We start from the raw sequence: 2,011 nt of genomic DNA, 5'->3' as shown, positions 1-2,011 counted from the left end.
ATAAACTTATTATCTTGTTTTTTATAAGCCTTGGATTTCTTTTAATATTATGGCTTGAAAACCTAAATGCTTAAGAACTAAGCCATCATTCCCAGTAAAGCCATAAAGAAACAAAAAAGGCCGCATGTATGATTTTGCAATGAGATCCAAAGGACACAGTCCTTAATCCATTCACAAGTCCCAAGTATACATAACTGCTAGGATATCAATCAGAAGGGGTAAACCTTGATAGCGACAAAATGGCTTCAAAATTCCCTTACATGAGCCTCTAAATCATTTGGGATCAATTTAAAGTTCTCAGGGGCTGCCTTGCGGACTTCCAACCAGCCACCTGGAAGGTGTCCAAAACATGCGGAAGAAATTAAAACTTCATGGAAAATGGAGGCCGTAGACACAGGGCATACAGATAACTTCTAAACTACCGAACTGAGGACTTCTTAGCGACTTGTATCGATTCCCAGATCTGAAACTAACGCTAAGTACTAACAATCCACAACTTTTTTTTTCCTATTGGAACGCGGTAGCTTTACTTTATTTTAATAAACAGATCCTTTAGTAACACATTTCAACGACAGGCATTTTGGTTCCTTGTATTTAAATATGTCACAAATCAGTCACGAGAAAAAAAATGCAATAATGGGGCTAGAGTGTGCACGTATATGCAGTTCTAAATCTTCCAAGCCGAAAAGGACGTATGAAGTATCACTTAAAAACATTTATTTCCGTCCGTGTGTTGGGTGGTGGCGGCCAAAGTGCGGATGTGGTTAATATAGGTCACAGGACCCAGAGTGGTTGGAATCGCACTGCACTCCAGTCTGCGGTCAGACCACAGCAGACCGAACGCTCGCAAAATGGCGGCCGCGCCTCCAAACGCGCGAGAGCTCTACCCGGCGGTGGACCATCCCGTCACCAGGGTAACGACGCTCTCACGTAAGGGTGCGGCCCCGCTGAAAGTTCGGGGCTAGATCTGCGGTCTCCTTGCTGCTGTTGCCGCGTCTGGGCCCAAGGCGAGGCCAGAGGCCGAGCGACTCCTAAGACCCCTGACCAGACGACAGTTGGCCTAGGCCTGGAGCGAACGAAGCTCGCCTCTTACCCGGCTCGGCCCTGCCTGGCCGGCCGGAAGAGCGACGCCCATTTGCGAGCGCACGTAGGGGGGCGTGGCGAGCCAGGCAAGCATTGCCGGTCCTGGAGCGTGCGGAGGGTTCCGCGCCGGGTGGCGCCAGCGGGAGTTAACGTTAGCCATGGAAACGCGGAGCCGGCCTTGGCTCGCCCGAGGTGAGCTGGTTGCCTGGCAGCCACAGCTTCTCGGCCTCTGCGTCGGTACCTGGAGCAGCCTCCCTGCAGGAGCGCCCAACCCGGGTTTACCTGCAAAAGCGCAGTCCATGGGATGCCTTCGCTTCGCCTCTTCCCTCGGCTGACTCGAGGTAGGTTGGATCCCCGACACCCACCTAGAGACTTCTTGGTCGCTTTACTTTCCAAGCTTGTGCAGAGCCACGTTGTTCTTGCAAGTTTAATTGCGACAGATTTCTCGTTCTTCATTATAAAACCTTTAAGTGCAATTAATTGCACTTGGTAAGACGTGAGATGAACTCTGTCGCTAGAGGTATATATCATCAGTCCGGTGGGGTTTTAACTTTTCTTTTGAAAGACTGTTTAAGCCCGTTGACGTACAGCATTTTGTTTCTAAGAGACACTTGTGATATGGAAAATGGCCTTTTGAGTCTTGATTCAGGGATGGCTTGTTACCCCCAATAAAGTTCACAAGCTGTGCTCCTTAGTACGGTACTTTTTCTCTCATGTCCAGCTAAACCACTTTTGTCCCAAATTGATCAACTCATGGCTCCCAGAATGAGTAACTCTTTACCCACTGATCTGCTCTCTTTCTCCACAACTCTGTTGAGGATCAGCGTTTACTTCTATGATGTCTACTCCGTCAGAAGTTATCAGGCCTATGAATTTGTTATCTGCTTTATTATTACTTTTCTTCTTTAGCTGCAATTAGGGCAAAGCC

At 48.4% G+C, this 2,011-nt stretch overlaps 1 protein-coding gene across 4 annotated transcripts in view; it reads left to right on the top strand.

The window, feature by feature from the left end:
- The first annotated feature begins 810 nt into the window (after positions 1-810).
- The window catches only part of PCNX4 (pecanex homolog 4), a 36,052-nt gene continuing 34,851 nt past the window's right edge, over positions 811-2,011 (top strand). For 2 of the 4 annotated variants that reach the window (XM_023527168.1, XM_011384816.2), the window contains exon 1: positions 811-1,424. The gene's annotated coding sequence lies outside the window, so the exon portion shown is untranslated. The remainder of the gene's footprint in view (positions 1,425-2,011) is intronic. The other 2 variants (XM_023527170.1, XM_011384821.2) reach the window with 2 other exon arrangements.

This window comes from Pteropus vampyrus, unplaced genomic scaffold (genome assembly GCF_000151845.1).
Source record: "Pteropus vampyrus isolate Shadow unplaced genomic scaffold, Pvam_2.0 Scaffold15, whole genome shotgun sequence".
Taxonomy (NCBI): domain Eukaryota; kingdom Metazoa; phylum Chordata; class Mammalia; order Chiroptera; family Pteropodidae; genus Pteropus; species Pteropus vampyrus.
Note: the sequence above shows the minus strand (reverse complement) of the source record. Positions and strands in the feature narration are given on the sequence as shown.